Raw genomic sequence first — 18901 nt, 5'->3', positions numbered from 1 at the left:
AGTTTTTTGCCATGGCGGCACCTTCCTTCTGGATGACAGACAGAGTTTGACTTTATTGACCATCAAAGAGCAATGCAAGAAATATTTTTGGCCAGCCATTTCTTAACTACAGACCATAAGAGGGCTCCTTAGGGTTAGATGCAGGCAGTATAAGGAAGAAGGTTGTTTATGCACCTATTGCAGATCGTTCCATTTAACAACTGTTTGCATTTAATCTATGTCATTCATCTAGATAGAATCATAGAATATCAGGGTTGGAAGGGACCTCAGGAGGTCATCTAGTCCAACCCCCTGCTCAAAGCAGGACCGATCCCCAATTAAATCATCCAGGCCAGGGCTTTGTCAAGCCTGACCTTAAAAACTTCTAAGGAAGGAGATTCCACCACCTCCCTAGGTAACGCATTCCAGTGTTTCACCACCCTCCTAGTGAAAAAGTTTTTCCTAATATCCAACCTAAATCTCCCCCACTGCAACTTGAGACCATTACTCCTTGTTCTGTCATCTGCTACCACTGAGAACAGTCTAGAGCCATCCTCTTTGGAACCCCCTTTCAGGTAGTTGAAAGCAGCTATCAAATCCCCCCTCATTCTTCTCTTCCGTAGACTAAACAATCCCAGTTCCCACAGCCTCTCCTCATAACTCATGTGTTCCAGTCCCCTAATTATTTTTGTTGCCCTCCGCTGGACTCCTTCCAATTTTTCCACATCCTTCTTGTAGTGTGGGGCCCAAAACTGGACACAGTACTCCAGATGAGGCCTCACCTCATAGAGGGGAATAGAGGGGAACGATCACGACCCTTGATCTGCTGGCAATGATACTATGTGTACAGAACAAATCAAATCAATAAAATGAAATAAAAATTGCCAGACAGACTTGCATAGCTCATATATACCAGCTGATCTATGATTTCAGGTGCCATGAAAAATTAAATGTCTCCTAACCACAACAGTCTGAACATACCCCATATGTTAATCAATCACTGAGACATGGCAGGCTGGGCAGTAGCACTGATTAATGAATACCTCAGGTTCGTAGTGATGCATGGGCTCTAGTAGAGTGCCTCCAAGGCACCCAAGGTGTGTATTAATCAACACTGCAGCACCATCTGAAAGATCTCATTGTGATCACAATATGAGCCTTTTCATTACCAAATTATAGCAAGTTTAAAATAGTTTCCAAACACCGTTGTGCCATGTAAAATAGTTCCTATGGACTTTTTAAAAGACAAATAATGGCATTCAAATGTAAATTTAACAGTTTCTAAATAGAATTATTTTTATTACAGATTTCCAGGATCAGGTTTCTCTTCTTCCTCTGGCCCCAATTACCCATTTGGACTTTTACTACTCTACAACAAAACAGCACCACCTCCCCACCCCCATGTAGCCCTTTGGGTGCCCCAAAAATCTTTCAAAGTAAGTGAATACTGAAACAGACTTGCCAGCTACCCCAATATTCAATTTACCCAGCGACTACAGAAACAGAACAAAAACTAAGTAACCTCCCCACAGAATCCCCACCACCATCCTTTGTTCAGCATCATTCCACCTTGTCTTGGGAATGGCCTTCAGTCCCTCTCATTGGCTTTGCAACCCAAGCCCCTGTATATCTGTTCTTTAGTTAAACTGTTTTCAGGACTCACCTGGGAACAGCTTCATGCTCCCTAATGAGTGTCACAATACAATGTAAGATACCAACCAGTCAGAACATGGGAATGGGGTGGCAGCTGCAAATAGAAATGGAGCGTTGAACCTCTCTACAGCAATGCTGAGCAGCAATATTGAGTTGCAAGTCGCCCCAAGGCTGCCTCCTATGCACCTGTGATAATAAGAGCTACACTAAGAACTGCTATAATGCTCTCCTTAATGTTAAAACTAAAACAAAACAATTCAGCCGTGCATAAGCAGTCAGGAGAGATGAGTGGGGGCAGGATACCAGGCGACCTGCTGTAAATGTCTCAGCGAGGCAACACTTTCCTGCCATATTCCCCCCCGATGCTGCTCTACTGGGTACAAGCAGACAGCAATTTAATGGGGCTCTCTTCTTGGTGCAATATCTGGGGACCCGGAAAACCCTTCTCTCTGGACTGACAAAATTAAGACTATAGAGACAGGATCTGGCTGACACTCAGAAAATTGTATGTTGGCTCGTCCTAGTTTGTGAGGAGATCTGCTCTTGCTACAGCTCCCTCGAGGACTCCAACAAGTTCCAAAGTCTGCTAAATGACTGACAACAGCAATCCACCCACAGGATGAGGAGTTGAGGACCTGGTGAATCATCATTATTCTACACCAGCCTTGCCCATTGACACACTGGCCCCCAAATGGCCCCTTCCTCCCCACTGCCAACACAGATCTCCTCGGTTTTCTGATACCCTAGGTTGGATTAATAGAGAGGAATGGAAACTTGAACACTGATAGTGGAAAACAATGGCTGATTCAGACAGGATAAAATAAATTCCTCAAAGCCTATGCTGAGTCTGTATTACAGGCCAAGAGGGCCTTCCTGTCCACCTCTACTGAGGTTGCCAAATACCTCTATGAGCAGTTATCCCGGGTGGCTGCCCACTTCATTCATCCTGAATGCCTATATCACCAACCTCTGTGAAGAGCTATCATCCTACTTAGTTGGAACAATCATTCACATTTGGGAATGCTTCTCAAACGGCATGGATCCACTCTGCCTATATCAATCAAGCAACAGCCTGCCTGCAGTCAGTACACTCACTCATCACGCATTCTAAAGGAGTTTTGAGCCAAGACTTGTGAATCTGACCCATGCTCTTCCTGGAGTGTGAAAGAGAGTTATGAACAGCTGGCACCACTCCTGACTGAAATAGCCAATATGTCATTCAGAGAAAGAATCTCCCTTTCCTCCTTCAAACGTGCAATAGTCTGACAAACCCTGACAAAACCAACCCTGGATACTTCAGTCCAAGCCAACTACCACCAGTGACAAACCTCCCACTCCTGAGCAAGCTCATAGAGAAGCTAGCAAAAGGCCAACCTATAAGCTCTTATAACAGAAGCTAAAATTCTAGATTTGCCTCAATCTAGACTCAGGACACGGAATGGAAACCACTTCAGTGGCACTGATGGATGATCTACTGTCAATGGATAGAGGACAGACATCTATTCTCATCCTCCTGAACGTCTCCACAGCATTCAACACTGCTGACCATGAGATACTGCTGCCTCACCTGAGAGGGGTGGCAGGAGTCCAGGTTAATGCACCAACATGGTTGAGTCCTTCCTGGAGGGATGCACGCAAAGAGTACTGCTGGAAACTGCATCTCTACCACTAGCCCCCTCATTTGTGGGGTTCAATTTTCACCAGGGTCCTTTTCAACATCTACATCAGGGGTGGCTAACCTGTGGCTCCAGAGCCACATGTGGCTCTTCAGAAGTTAAGACGCGGCTCCTTGAATAGGCACCGACTCCAGGGCTGGTGCTACAGGCGCCAACTTTCCAATGTGCTGAGGGGTACGCACTGCTCAACCCCTAGCTCTGCCACAGGCCCTGCCCCCACCCCAACCCCCTCCCTTCAGCTTGCCATGCCCTCGCTCCCCCTCTGCCCCCAGAGCCTCCTGCATGCCACGAAACAGCTGATCAGGAGGTGCGGGGAGGGAGGGGGAAGCACTGATCGGTATGGCTGCCAGTGGGTGGAACATGCTGGGAGCAGGCAGCTGATGGGGGCTGCTGACGTATTACTGTGGCTCTTTGGCAATGTACGTTGGTAAATTCTGGCTCCTTCTCAGGCTCAGGTTGGCCACCCCTGATATACATGCAACCACTTGACCAATTGACCAGGGTCAATTTTCACTCTGGTCCTTTTCAACATCTACATGCAACCACAAGGTGAAATGGCCAGATGACATGGATTCACGTGCCAGCAATATGCAGATGATACAAAGTTCTACCTATCCTTCCCCACTACCACAAAGATGGCCCTTTGTTTAGATGAGATCAGCTTATAGATGAAGAACAGCTGGCTGAAGCTGAACCAGAGCAAAACAGAGGTGATGCTGGTGGGTAGAGGAAAGTATTTTGAGGAGTTTACAGCCACAGTTCAGTCCATAGTTTAGAAGTATTCTTGGATTCCTCACTGGTGCCGAGCTCTCGCTTCACAACAGTCACAAGTAATGCTTTCTACCAGATCCGGTTGGCTAGGAGACACTGTTCCATCCTGGTGGACTTCATCTTGCCTTGGTTATTCATGTCTTTGTCACCACTTGGCTGGATTACAGCAATGCAATGTACCTGGGCATGAAGCTTTCAGCACTTGGGAAACTTTAACTAGTTCCAAACACTGCAGTATGTCTCTTCCGCAACACAGGCTACTGCGAACATATCAGACCTGTCCTCTGCTCTCTACATGGGCTCCCTGCAGAATTCTGAATCAAGTTTGAGGTCTCAAGTCCTTGTCTTCACTCTACGAGCTGGGCCCAGAATATCTAAAAGATCATCTAAAGCTCCAGGACAAAGAGCATAGCTGACAACTATGCTTCTCTGGCACAGCAGAACTCTCAACCTAAGAGTAAAGCTTGTCCGTGTGGGAGACAGAACCTTCTACTGGACTGGTCCTAGACTGTGGAATGAACTTCCCCAGGTACTAAGACCCTCACTAACCTCACCACTTTGTACTCCAAGTGCAAGGCATTTTTTTGATCTTGCCATTTCGAATATAAAGACATAGCAATGAGAGTGAGAGCACGCAACGCATTTTTGTGTGTGTGTGTGAGAGAGCACGCAACACTTGTTTGTGTGTGCGCGAGAGTGAGAGTGTGTGTGAGAGAGAATATACATATTAAAAAAAAAAAAAAAGACACTTACCAGAACAAGAAAACTCCACAGCACACAGTTCACCATCTTGGTAGAGGATGAGAAAACAAACAATACATAACAGATGTGTAATCATGTTGCACTACTGCAAGGCGCTTATACACTACAGTGATAAGCACAGTTCAAAAACCTATGTAGACCTGAACAGAATAATATTCTATACATTTCAGTCTAATTTCCCTCTCCAGAAGGAACCTGCAGGTTCACAATAGAGTCAATTTCATTTTCAGCTTCTCACACACTAACACAGCAATGTTGTGCTTTGACTCATAATACTGCAGGGATGTATTCAAACCCAGAAATATATTTTCATTGACTTTAGAAAAAAATGTGGGAAAATTTCTATTCAGAAAGTTTGGTGAAAATATTTTTAGAAACCTTTTTAATTTTGGAGTCTAAACAACCTCACAATGTCTCTTTGACAAAGCACTAGTTCACTTTAAATCACTGTTTAGGTCTTGTCTACTCACAAACCTGCACAGGTTTAGTTAAATCAGGGCAAACCCCTGTGCGGAAACTTATTTTCAGTTTTGAAGTGGCTTATGCTGATTTAGCTCAAACCTGATCCCGCTCAACTTAACCTACAATGAAAGTTACTCTTAAACCAATATATGAAGGTCCACAGAGCCTTTTGTACCAGTTTAAACACAAATATTTTAAAATCACTTCTTTTGTTAAACTGGCACAATTCTCCCTTTGGGCAACTCATTAGTTAAGTACATATGCTACCAGATGTCATGGAGATAGCTCATGTTGTGAGTGCAAAAGCTCAGGTAATTTAAGTTCTCCTCTGAGAGGGTGAGTGTGGGCATTCTAATGAATCTGTTAATTACTCTTCTGCAACTTTCAGAATGGCAAATTATTAACCAGTGCTGTTCACTATTCAAAATGAAATTGAAAATGACAGGGTCCCAAGGCCAAGAAATGTTCAGAAACTTTTAGTGAGCTATATATTCCTGTTATAACGTTCCTATGTGTCATCAAGGAATATCAAGCACAGCTCCTCTAAGGGGAGGTGTAGTAGTACAAGAGAAGTGGGCTAATGTCAGCCAGGATGGATATGTCATGCAGGAATTCCAAAATCAGAGACAAGAGTTGTCAGTTTTAGATCCCACAGTTGTGAGGAAGTCATGAATCTAATGGGGCACCCAGCTGAAATCTTACATGTTTTGTTTGCCCTCTGCATCAGCACACCCCTGGCAAGAAGCCACAAGGAAAAACACAAACAGAACGTATGGACTATCTAAAAATTCTACAGATTCATTTGAGACCAAAGCACAGAAAGACATATGAAGCAGAAAAAACACATGAACTCCACTAAAACACCAGCTAAGACAGGAAATTTGTACTAAATAATTGCAACATGTTCAAACTGCTAATACAATAAGAAGCAGTTGAAATAAGATGGGAACTTCCGGAGAATCAACAGTGCTGCTAGAACCTCCTGACTGGGAGTGACTGGCTGACATAACCTTTGCAGCCAGCTAGTTTTCCAACATTTTAAATGCGGAGATGGAGAACAACCCTATACACTGTATGTTGCATGCAACACTATTCCCCCAGCTAGGCAGAAAAGACAGAACTGACGCACATTAAAATTTGTGTGACTGTTTAATTCACAAGAACAGAATACTGTGGTCAACTGAAGAGAAAACCTTCATGCTGGATCTATATCCAAGCTCTGAATTCTTAATTCTACCTCTGCCCTGAAACCCAGGGAAAAGATGAGTAAGAAAAGTTTGAGAAGATTTTCAAAGGTACAAATGGAAGTAAGATATACAACTCCCATTGGCTTTCAATGACAGCTGGGTACCTAACTGTCCTGTCCCTGAATACATCATCTGTGACAGTCTTCTGCCTTTGTCAGACTCAGAATATTATGAAACGAACACATATATGCAAGGAGTGGAAAGGCAGCACAACAATTCTGGGGATATTTGCAAAGTGAGGATGTGGAAATTTCAATTAAATCTGTTTACTACCAAACAACGGGCTGGATTCACTAGTGTACTCCAGCTGCTTTGTATCACTCCAGCAACACAAATCACCCATCCTAACTGGTTGAAACTGGTGAATCTGGCCCAATATTAGCTATTTTGCCTCAGGTTCCGTTCCGCCAGTAATAAAAATTTTTCTTAGAATGATTTTATTACAACAAATACTGAAATATTCTCCCTCTTCCAATACCACCACCACTGTGTAAGCTCTTCAGGGGAGGATCTATGTCTAATATATTTGCACAGCACTGAAGTACAATGAGGCCCCCCCTACATGTTATCCATAACAGAAGTAAAAACAATAATAAATCACTAAAATTATCTGACCTGGTTTTGGTACTAAAATCAAAATATTTTCTTTTTACTAGTATTGTTCAGATTGGTAGCTGAAACAACACAGAAGTGGTTGCTTCAGCAGTGCTGTGTGTATTGTAATATAAGCTCTACACAGTGCTATATGTCACACCAATATCTTCCTTATGGGGTCTACCTCAAAATGTACATTTCCTGGCATGTTGATAGGTTTTTCAGAAATGGTAGATTTTCATTTAAACTTTGATCCTTGTTCATTAATTCAATGTGCATTATTATTGCTGATCTCCCTGGCTATGTCCTACAAGAATTAATTACTGAAGCTTTTCTGACTGAATAGTCTATGGCCCCAATCCTGCAAGTTCCCTGTGCCCACTGGGAGTCCCACTGACCTTAATAATGGGGCTCTGCATGGGCTCAGGCCACATGAAACATCTTGCAGGAATGGGGGTCTAGGAGGCTGATATTCTCTGTGACAATGAAACCTCAAAGCAGCTGCATCCAACCTTAAAACGTAGCCAGCAAACAGCTGTAAAATGTCAGACATATTGGCCCTTTACTCCTGCAGTTAGCTTTTCACATGTGAAAAAGAGCAGCTGTTTTCTTGAGAGCAAGCCCTGCAATGTATTTATAACTTCTCTCCCCCTTTAAATTTCAAGATTGAGAAGGATTTTTTTTAAGGTTACAGAAAACATAATTTATGAATTTAAGCAACAGTCTCTCTTAGATAAGATTTTATTGTATTAGTAAAGCAATACCAACTCTTGATTTAAAATAAATCAGATCTGAGAGTTTAAATAAAGAAGTTAGAGAACTGCTAACCCCAGCACTTTTCTAAACATTAACAATGAAGAGTCCTTAGAAAGCTCACAAGAAGCAAAACATTTCCAGGATGACAAAACTGCAATAAGTGAAACATACAATGAATCTCTCTTTTCCAAGGTATGTTTGTGGCTGACACTAAGTGCAATCTAGAAAAGGAGAAAGATTTGTACTTTACCAGAAGCTCAGTTCCCTTTTTAGAGTGATTTTCACAATCACCCGGGATCTCCCAGCTGTGGAGTTCACAATCAGCACGTTTCACCAACTCGGGTCCTAGATCTCAAGCCCATTTTTCTAGCCTCTCTTCAAGAAGATGATACCTGTGCTTCTCAGCAGTTAGGAACATTTCACTAGGCTGCTCAGAAAAAGGCTGAAGCACCCATCTGCCTGACTGCTTGTTTACAAGAGAAGAACTGCCAAAGCAAAACACAACCCACCTGTCCTTGATATACAGCAATCCTCCCTGCAGACAAAAATGATTTGATAGTTTTTGACTAAAAACTGAAGCAAAGCAATTAAATCAGCAACCTTGTGCCCTTCTAAAGTGCTTCTCTGCCTTCCTGCTTGTAAAAATTGCTCACGCTACTGACTACTTATCTATAAAAAGACCACTTTTTTTTTTAAATGCAAGTGCACAACACAAAATGGCTTCTAAACAGGGCAGCTATAATCCTCCAAGTATAAATTAGTGCTGTACAATAGCTTACAAAGATTGTGTGTTCTTCATCACAAATGGCCAAATGATGATGGTTACGACTGAATAAGGATAGCATAACCTGTGAGCTAATTCTGTTTTATTTATAAAGCAGTAACATACAAACTGAGCCCAATTTACAGCAATGGTATTTAACTTCCGTCAGTTTCTGCAGAACAATATAACTGCAACGGATGGCATCGTTTATAGTTGCTATAAATTGCACAACTCCAGACAACTGATAAATATAGCATAATGGAAATCCGTATACTCTAAAGAACAAAAAAACCACCCCAACAATTAATTCTTCAGTCAATATTGTTGTCAATATTCTGTATTTTTCAACTACATACTCGATATAAATTTTGTGCATTTGAATTACTTGTAAAGCAGCAGAGAGTTTATATTTTAGTCACCTTGTTACGCAGGTGTATATTTCACTATTAAAATGTAATCAGGGCTGGAACTAGGCAAACACCACCATGCAGGAGATAAACTAACAGGTATTTTCTGCATGGATATGTGTCTTCCTACTTATGTCTTGAACCACATTTTTCAAAGTTAAAATGTTGTATGTATATGAACATAGCCAAAATATACAAATATTGTTTCACCATATACAGTAGTTCAATACACACTTTTTGTGCTCATAAATCAAACACTTCGTTACGGGATGTTAGAAACTTTGGAGGGTAAATCTAGGGCCTCCAACATTAATACTTTAGGATAAAAGGAGGGCAAGGAAGGAGATGATCTTTCTATTTCTCTGTCAGGGCTGACTGGGGAACAATGTGGGGAAAATTCAATACTGAACACATTTAAACCCTCAACAGGCTTTTCAACTGCCCCCTTCTCATACTATAGTATGACAAGAAGGGACATCAAGGACAGAACTTTATAGAATCCCATTAATTAAGTTTAACTTCTTCGGTGATTGAGACAAAATTTTCTCAAAGTGTTAGAAAGAAGTTTAACTACTGGGATGGTAAGCTAATTTTTCCAGATGTCACAAGAGAAACAAGTCTTCAGGTTGAGGCTTCAAAGGGACACCATACTTTTTTTTTTTTTAAAGTTATACTTCTACCTGAAAATATAGTACCTGCTATTGTAATAAATAGCCTTTATTACATTAGTCTATTCTTCCATATGTGGAAACTTTTCTATGTAAGAAATAACCACCACAGTTTTTACAGACTAACTTCTGAAGTATTGAATAGCTTCAGTCACAATGATCCTGCAAACTCACGGATTCACCCATTCAAAGCTCTTGGCAGGACTAGGGTCCTATACATGCAAGCTGGGCATTCTGAAAATATTGAAGATCAGCTCAAATCTCTCTAACTACCAGGAGGTGAAATCATGCACATGTCATTTGCAAGGTAATTTCCCTTTTGATTTGTCATAAGGGATTTGATTTTACCTTGAATTTTACCTCTATAAAAACAGAATGCTCTCCAGACAGCACAAGTATAACTAGTTAGAACTGTATTAAATTCATGGATAAACTTGAATCCATTAATTTCTGAAATGTAAGCTTATTCACAATGATTATATCTATTCTTCAGCCAAGTAACTCTACTAATAAACTTACAGATATCCAAAGTATAACCCTCCTGGCTATGTTATTCCTGCATGCTTTCTTCTGCCAGTAACTAAGCAAAAAATTGAAAGACACAAGGAAGTTTTTATTACAGATCTATTCTGGGGTTTGAAACCCCAAAAAATGTTAGTCTGACTTTAACTATGGACACTAACGAAAGAAATTCCACTTTTTGTTTCCCAGGAACAATCTGCAAGGTCTATTCATTAGAGAAATATAGAAATCTGAACAGCAAGTCTGCTAAGTATTGGTAGAAAGATTCACGTGCATTCAGATCCAATTAACATGGTCACATCTCACCAAACAACAATGACTATACATAGTGAGGTTCTATAAAGTATTAGCTGGCAAGGAGTTCATGCAAGGAGAAGGATCTCTCCATCAGTACCAAAACATGGAAAAAGAATTACCACAGCAGCAAGGAAAAGAGGGGGAAGATGTTGCTAAGCAACTAGATGGTTCTGACAGCTGAGTTGGGGAGAGAGAAATAAAACTGAAGGGGAGGAGGGATTCAACTGAAAAACATTTTGTTTATGAGCAGTGAGGAGGGGATTGAGAGCCAGACCCTCAGCTGATGTAAATCAGCATAGCTCAAGTGACTTTGATGGAGTTAGGTCAGCCTATGCCAGCTGAGGATCTAGACTAAAACCTACAGGGACTGATAGGTTAGATAGTGATGACATGAAGCAGCAAAGAAAATGGGAAAAGAAGCCACAAAAGCACCCATTTGAATTTTACTAACTAAATGCCAAAACACCTCCCTTCTCTCTCCTAGGTGCCAGCTAGAACATGAGCTGCAGCAATACATCATCTTGGCTCCAAGAGACTTTTTGGCAACAGAAAGACAACTGACATGGACTCCTCCTGAAGTCCATGTGCATACAGTCTAAAATAATTCACTTTTTATACATGGATTTAACTCAGTGTGGTGAAGAACTTTATCCAACAAAGGGCACATCGTTTTAAAGGAATAAAAATCTTAAATGACATAAGAGGAGGAGGCAGTTTTGAATTAAAGACACAGCAGCTAAGATTAAAACAAAACCAAATATGAAGAACCATGGTGTCTACTGGATAGAAGTCAGCACTATAGGTTCTACTCTGGGTTTACCACTGACTCACTGTGTTACTCTTTACCGCTATGTGTCTCCTTTTATGTACCTGTAAAAGAGGAACAACAGCTACACCACAGGACTGATGAAACATAATGAATGAATGCTTTTAACATGTTTCGATATTCTTTGGTGAACAATATTATCATCATCACCAGACAGAGAGATACCATCAAAGAGATACCATCAAAGGCTAATGACAACTCATAAGCCTGTACAAAACAGAAAAGTTCTAGAAGCAACTGTGAAAGTTCCTGGTTAGAATACTCATTAGCCTTCTCAGTGGTTTAAATGGAGCCCTTAGTAAAACACAAGTCCAGCCTGATGAGCTAACTGCAGCAGAGCTCTGAGCCCTTGGGACTTTAGAGTTAGTACATTTCTTGCTGCTTTCACTGTGTGCTGCTAAGAGCATATACAGAATACAGATGAAATCAGATGGCACAATGTGACTCAATTATTGTGACTCAATTATTATTGGTCAATAATATCATTGTGAAATGTATTGTGACAATGCTCTCTGTGGAATTATACATTCTCACTGATATTACGCTTTAAAGTCTGTGACTTAAAGGTGTTTAAACCAGGCATGACAGGGGGAGCTGATAAACAGGTTTTCTCCAGACAAAGGAAAGAGGACAACACCTCAAACCAGGGGTAGCCAAATTCAGTGGGCTATTCATTTGTAGGAATTAATTTGGAGGTTGCAGGAAGAAAAGGTTTACATTGTAAAACTGCAGCAGGAAGCATGATGATGGAACACACCATGGGACACTTTTAATCAAGATGGCATTGTCCTTTCACCCCCCCCCCCCAAGGAGATAGGAGACTGAACCTCAATGCAATGAAATGAAAAGCATCCGTTTTATAATTAAAGGGCATATTTAACTAGTGAAACTTACTGCCATAAAACATAACAGTAACTAAAGACTCTCTCCTGTAAATATTTATACACGTTTAACTTACATACATGAGTAATCCCACTGAAATCCTTACTACCAGAGAGCTTCAGACCCAGATATTCTGTGATTATTGAGTAGATATCTTACAAACAGATTTTGCTCTCTAGAGTAACTATTTCTCAAAAAGATCCTCTTCAAAGATTAGCATCATTTTACAGCACAATTTAAGTCTAACTACAACACTGGGAAGGGCTGATATATTGAGGCATACCAATAAGATGAGGTAGTTCTTCAAAACGCCATCATCTCAAATTTTGTTACTACCAAAGGACTGCTGCTTTGGTACACTATTAAAGGCCAAGAATTGTATCTACCGAATCGATCTTCCAAGAACTGGAGCGTCTCAGGTTTATGTTAAGGTATCCAATCTACCAGACCTGCCAGGCATGGCAGACTCCATCTGCACTTACCAATTCATTTCTTAAAACTTGATAGAAAAGTTAACAATTTGGTTTCTATATTTTCCAAAAAGAACCCAATCAGCTCACATTACCACAGAGCACTTCAAAAACATTCACTGATTAAGTCTCAAGTCACCTGTAAATAGCAACTTATCCCCATTTTACATATAGGGAAATCATGGCACTTTTTGGTAAAGTAGCTTGCCCAAAGTAACACAGCAAGTAAAGGCAGATCCTGATGCTTGGAATCCTTGATAACTTCATCATCTTGGCTTAAATTCCTTCTTAATACATAAACAGACTCTAATGTCCCATACTTATGAGAGAGCATACTCTAATTGGTCTTTCCTATTTCCAACTACAGTGATCCTATTGCTGAATGACGAATAGTTGCTGCGTTTGCCTACACAGTTGCTGTGCTATTAGTAACTAACTCATTATTGCGGAGTGCTTTAAAATAGCCTGAATGTGACAAGGTGTCAGAGAAAATAATTTCCATTGTACTAAAAGAATAGCATCAAAAATTAAACTTTTCAGTAGCATCAGGACTTAGCGGTGGGGGAGGGGGAAGGGAAAGGTTTAAAAGCTTTAAAACCAATGCATTCAACTCAGGTTTCAGTTCCAGAACAACCCACCCTACTTTGGGATATATCTGCAGCTAGGGGAAGGTACAGACTCTACCAGACTCTTGATGCAAAATACCAAAAGGCAATCTTTCAGTTTCCTGGATACACACATTGTAAACCTTTATCATCTCCAAGCTCTTTACTTTTCAAAATTAGGACAACCTATGATACCTAGCGTTACCATACAGGGTTTCCATAAGTCATGTAATGGTAGGTGCCAATTTTGGTATTTCTGACACAAGAGAAATCGATCCACACAGCAGTGTTTGCTGAAAATGGAGTTTTATTAAAATTACTCTCTGCAGGGAGCAGCATATTGTAGTGCAGACTTCCCATGAGCCTATGCAGGTTCTCCCACATCCCTCCCTAAAAAGATTTACCACAATTAACTCCACTGTACAGATTCTAACCATTGTCCCCATTATCTTTATTTTAACTTGGCAGGTCACCTTTAAACTTCAGTAATTTTACCAGTAAGCATCGCCAAATGTGACCCAGCCACAAGTGCGGAACATATCTAAGCATATTCAAGTACCACCACTTCCTGCTCTACCTGAAGAGGGGCAAGAGCCACCATGAACATGATGTAGCTGTCATCCAGTAGCTGCATCTGCCAGTGTTGAGGGACCCTGGGGTTCCCCCACAAATCTTGCTTCCACTGATTGTGGGTGGATAAGGCAGAACCTCAGTTCCTCCTCCTACAGTCACCTGCTGTGGGAAAAGGAACAGACCCAGGGTTTCCCTGAATGGGTTCTCCACTCTGCCAACACAGGAGCATAACTAGCTAGCTGCAGCAGTATTCCAAACAGGGTTGTAGCTAGTACCCTTTCAGAATGCACTGTGGCAAGTTTATTTTTTAAAGAATCACTACAGGAACCATGCTACAGAGATTACCCCTCTCTGTAGCACTTTTTCTGCTAGCATGGTTGTAACACTGTCGGTAGTACAGTGCATTTTCACACATCTCGGAATATATAACAGTTCTTCTTCATACATACTTGCTCTTTCCCTTAAGGGTAAACTGCAGTGAATATAAATGCCTCAGATGGCTAAACAAAATGTTTACTAGCACAAATGAACACTGTCTTTCCAAAACAGTTTTTCAAAATACCTGTCCCAACTTCACTACTTCTGGAACTGGATGATGCTAGTCTCTCTTGGTTCAGATTTTAATGATCCTCCAAACAAGAACTTCTGCTGACAAATTAAGGTACAGGCGCTGCATTTCACTAACTGGAAACAAAGGCCTTGATTTTCAAAGTTATTGTACGGCAAATTATTTCAAAAACTTTTTTTGTTAATTTATCACTCTAAAAATTAACAAAAAAAGTTGTTTAAAACAAAAAAAATATATTAAAAATGACTTTGAAAATAATTCCATGTGCATTCAAATAGCTAGAAGCATTTCTTACATCCCAACCTATGTCAGACTCTTAAGGTGGTGAGTATGTTTGATCAATCTTTTATCAAGTTAAGACCTGGTTTTTAAGACCAAGCAAAGATCTTTTCAGTTTTTAATAATGATGTACTGTGTTTTGAAATTAAAGTTAGTAATTAGAATTTTCCATTGAAGAAAGAGTGCACAAAAGCTTGCAGTTCCATAAAAGAGCATGAAAAAGATCCCAGTTAGAACTGTGGAAAATTTTCAAATCAAAACGAAAAAGCAGCTGAAACTTTAGGGAACCCAAGCTAAACTTAGGTGAATCTGTATAATTTGCTTTCTGATTAAAATTATGAAAAATTTAGTAGACTTGCATAGTTTCTACCTGACCCAGACGACAACCACTGACTTCAGCTGAGTTTTGGTTTTAAATTTTGGGTAAATGAAAACCCAAAAAACTCAGAGCAAAATTCAGGACCTCAAACCAAAGAGTGGTTTCATATAATCAGGGGTGCACTCTCCACACCATTTTCATGCAGCAGCTAAAATGTTGTCAGTCTACTGCACATAGCTTACTCAACATAAAATTCAAGAGGCAAGACATTCTTGGAAATGGACCAAGACGACAATGTTGCAACTAAAGATCTAACCAGCACATGTGTTTCAATTAGTTAAATTAGGGTTTTAAGGAACCTCAACTTGAGAGCTAATAAGCATGCTGCTTTCTTGGAGCTGGTTACATTGCTGTTTTGATATCTAGAACATTACTACTTGGAAATATTTTCTAAGTACAAGTTAAACATTTATTTGTTATTCAATAACAATATGTTTGCGCTGTATAAAACTTTCGCACATTCCATACCATAAAGAGCTTACAGCATGGAGGCAGATGTAGAAAGAAAACACACTGGGAAACCCAAAGCAAGGAATCGCTTTAGAGAATTTTTATTGTAATAGGGTGGCGTTTTTTTGCTTTTTTAGTTTTATACTTATTAAAGAAATAAAAAAACCTTATGATCCATCAGTACAAACAAATCCCCTTGCTATTTCACAAATATTACCCACCATGCTCTTCACAAAAAACAAAACATTAAACTGCATGTGGAAAATAGTGAGAGTAATTATGTTTGGAAATAATTCATAAAGTGTTCCTGGTAAAAAAAAAAAAAAGAAAAAAAAGAAAGAAAAATAATTTTTAAATATTGCTTTAAGGTTGCCCATGTCTGCTTAACAGAATGACTCCCATGTTATTTTAGACCAGTGATACTCACACTGAAGCTTGTGGCTCTTTAATGCGTCTCCTGCTCTTTGCAGCACAAGACTAATGGCATTTAATAGGAAGTTCTTGTGTACTCTCTTCATATATATTCTTTAAAATACTTGGCTTTTTTAAATGTATTTTACAATTCTGGACCCCTCTCCTTTGCATTGACCCATCATCTTTTCTATCAGCGATGTTCTTTCCACAGACATTTAACTAACAGAAGAGGTACTGATCAAGGACTGCCCTGATCCTTACCTGTGGGCATGATGCTGCAGCCACTCAGCTTAGGTGACAGCAATCTGGCTATTGGTGCACAACATTCAATTATTCTAATCAATCTTACTGTATATTCAGAAATCTGAACGATATGGAAAATATTTATTTTACTGCATTGAATTATTTCAAATTAAAGTGATGTAATTTTTTAGGGTGGTTCTAGGGATACCTACCTTAGCTCCTGCAGATTATATCCATGCTATTCCTAGCTCTAAAACTCTTGAGGGATGCTTAGAAATAGCCTGAGATATTTGTGACATGCCATGCTGCTCTGCCAGTTTCCCTCTTTATTTGGCTATTTGCTTTTGCTAGATATTATTTCTTTTAAATTAAAAATAGTTCCTGCTTGAGCGTAATCTTTTTGGAATCCCTCTAGGGATTCACCATACAGCTGATTCGTGATTCTGTTTAATTTGATTTTTGAGCTTCTTGTGATTATTACCAGAAGAGACAGTAAAAGCACAATATTTATGTTGGCTAATATGAATTTAAATTGTTAACTTAAACTGATGATATGAATAGATCCTGTGCTTAAATGCAGACCTAAAATGTCATTGGTTTAGAAAGAGTCAACCTTTCACCCCTCTAAATACCACCGACATTATTCCCCTTTTCATCTAGCATTAGGTTTTTCCCATTACGAAAGAATGTTCCCTTCTCACTGTTACTTTATATGCCTTCCCTTGCCTGAACCTTTATATTAATATTTTGATTATAACTAAAAATTGTTATTATGGAACAGCCCAGCATCAGAAACCAACAAAGTTTCCATACTATAGGTAAAGAGGATTAAAAAAAGGTACAGTTTTTCTGTGAAACATTATACTGTATAAAAATCACCCCATATTCTTTTGGGATTAATTGAGGGGGAACAGGACCTTGATAAAATCCAGTTCTACATTTGCTTACAAAGTAGACCTCTATTAAAATTCCTTTCTCCCCTTTGCAGTAACATCACAGGTAGGGGAGTACAAACTTCATCACGAGATTCAGCCTGCAATTATTTATAATGGCTTCTCCCACAGAAAATTGGTCAGAGACCTGCCAGTCATCCCGTATGTCCTTGCCCCTCTAAACCAGTGGTGCTCAAACGTTACCTGTTGCACCCCCCCTTACCTGTAATTGAATCTGTGTCCCACTCCATTACTGTACGGTTGGCTCAACAGAGCTTGGACTGAAGGCAGAGCTGGGGGCTGAACTGGGGATGGGGAAGGAGCTGGGTCTATGAAAAGGAGCTGGTCTAGGGATGGAGAGGGAATGACAGTCGAGCTGTGGCTAAGGGCAGAGTGAAGCTGTGGCTAGGGGCAGAGTGGGGCTGGAGGACGCTCCCTCCCCAACCCCTATAGAGGCTGGCCCAGGTTCTGCTGCACACCCCACCCCCACCCCAAACATTCCTCTGTGTCACCCTAGGGGGTAGGGTTGCCAACTGTCTAATCACACAAACCCAAACATTCTTGCCCTGCCCACCGTCCCTGTCCCTGCCCCTTCTCCGAGGCCCCGCCCCGTTCATTCCATCCCCTCTCCCTCACCCTCACTAACTTTCACTGGGCTGCAGCAGGGGATGCGGGAGGGGGTCCAGGCTTTGGGCTGGAGCCAAGAGGTTTGGAGTGTGGGAGGGGGCTCCAGACTGAGCCTGGGGCAGGGGGCTGGGGTGCAGGAGGAGGTGTGGGGTGCAGACTCCGAGAGGGAGTTTGGGTGTAAGGAGAGTGGTCACTTTAGATAAGCTATTACCAGCAGGAGAGTGGGTTTGTGTGGGGGTGGGGGTGGGGGGGGTGAGAAAACCTGGATTTGTGCTGGAAATGGCCCAACTTGATTATCATACACATTGTAAGGAGAGTGATCACTTTAGATAAGCTATTACCAGCAGGAGAGTGGGGTGCGGGGAGGTATTTTTTCATGCTTTGTGTGTATAAAAAGATCTTCTACACTTTCCACAGTATGCATCCGATAAAGTGAGCTGTAGCTCACAAAAGCTTATGCTCAAATAAATTGGTTAGTCTCTAAGGTGCCACAAGTACTCCTTTTCTTTTTGCAAATACAGACTAACACGGCTGTTACTCTGAAACCTGGGTGCAGGAGGTGGCTCTGGGCTGGGGAAGGAGTGCAGGAGGGGGTGCGGGCTCTGGGAGGGAATTTGGGTGCAGGAGGTGGTTCAGGGCTAGTGCAGGAGGGAGTAAGGGGTATAGGCTCTGGCCGGGAGGCGCTTACCTCAGGCGGCTGCTGTAGGCACCACCCCCACAGCTCCCTTTGGCCACAGTTCCCAGCCAATGGAAGCTGCAGAGTCAGCTCTTGGGGTGGGGGCAGTGCGCGTAAACCCTCCTAGACTCCTCCCCCAGGGGCCGCAAGGACATGCCAGCTGCTTCTGGAAGCAGTGCGGAGTCAGGGCAAGCAGGGAGCCTGTCTTAGCCCCTCTGTTCCGCTGGACTTTAACAGCCTAAAGTCTCCCGGTTTGGCTTCAATAGTCTTCAGGAGATAGAGCCCAATACTGGGAGACTACCGGCAAAACCTGGAGGGTTGGAAACCCTACCTGAAGTGTCCTACGTGCTTCACAGAAGATGGAGAGGAACAGTCCTTTCCTCAGAGAGTTTGCAATCTAAACCCTATGCCATATGATAT

At 41.2% G+C, this 18901-nt stretch overlaps 1 protein-coding gene across 6 annotated transcripts in view; it reads right to left on the bottom strand.

Moving 5' to 3' along the window:
* Positions 1 to 18901, bottom strand: part of C8H1orf21 (chromosome 8 C1orf21 homolog) — a 195609-nt gene that overhangs the window by 135652 nt on the left and 41056 nt on the right. The window contains exons 1-2 of one of the 6 annotated variants that reach the window (XM_073356660.2): positions 8151 to 8380; positions 4833 to 4868 (exon numbers count right to left, since the gene is read on the bottom strand). The exons of 3 other annotated variants lie outside the window; for them this stretch is intronic. The gene's annotated coding sequence lies outside the window, so the exon portion shown is untranslated. Of the gene's footprint in view, positions 1 to 4832; positions 4869 to 8150; positions 8381 to 18901 lie in introns of those variants that run through there. 2 more of the 6 variants (XM_073356659.1, XM_073356661.2) reach the window with 2 other exon arrangements.

This window comes from Lepidochelys kempii, chromosome 8, assembly GCF_965140285.1.
Source record: "Lepidochelys kempii isolate rLepKem1 chromosome 8, rLepKem1.hap1, whole genome shotgun sequence".
Lineage (NCBI taxonomy): Eukaryota > Metazoa > Chordata > Testudines > Cheloniidae > Lepidochelys > Lepidochelys kempii.
This window is presented reverse-complemented; position numbering and strand designations above follow the sequence as displayed.